Raw genomic sequence first — 578 nt, 5'->3', positions numbered from 1 at the left:
CAGGAAACTCTTTGGTATCTGTCAAGCTCTTTTTCATTATGGGGGAGAAAAGTTTAAATTCAAAAGTTTCACTGAGGAGGAAACAATCTCCCCCTTCTTCAGCAGAAGCTCCTGCGGAAGGAGGGGACTAGGGTGGAAAGGGGCGCTCATGCCTTTCCCAGAAAAACAAGAAACATTCTATTACACATTAACCAACAGCTTACTCTGATTCTGAACTTGAGCCAGCGAAGGAGAGAAGGGAGGTCCCAGCATGAGGGTTTGTGGCTGCTCCATGGCTCAGTCTGTCACGGAAGGTTAGAGGCAAACCTGACCAGGAGTGCTGGTAGACGACGTGAAGTACCTTGCAGCTGAGCTCAGAAACTCAACCCAAACCCAGAGACAGCAATGAGACCCTGCCAGGCCAGGGCTCCGCGTGCCACAGCACAAGACTCCTCTCGACATCTCCCAGGTTCTCCCTCCCACCACGAGATAAACCCTGGCAAACAGTTTGTTTTGGCTGCAGGCAGCTCCCCTCCACGGCAGATAAACCTCCATCGCTGTGGAGCACGGAGTGGCTGCGAGGGCCCCCGCAAGGGAAG

The 578-nt window shown here is 53.1% G+C and overlaps 1 protein-coding gene across 1 annotated transcript in view; it reads right to left on the bottom strand.

Moving 5' to 3' along the window:
* Nucleotides 1-578, bottom strand: part of STK11 (serine/threonine kinase 11) — a 31,802-nt gene that overhangs the window by 29,737 nt on the left and 1,487 nt on the right. The gene's annotated exons all lie outside the window — the stretch shown is intronic.

This window comes from Buceros rhinoceros, unplaced genomic scaffold (genome assembly GCF_000710305.1).
Source record: "Buceros rhinoceros silvestris isolate BGI_N320 unplaced genomic scaffold, ASM71030v1 scaffold24283, whole genome shotgun sequence".
Taxonomy (NCBI): domain Eukaryota; kingdom Metazoa; phylum Chordata; class Aves; order Bucerotiformes; family Bucerotidae; genus Buceros; species Buceros rhinoceros.
The sequence above is the reverse complement of the archived record's forward strand: the minus strand, read 5'-3'. Positions and strand labels throughout refer to the sequence as shown.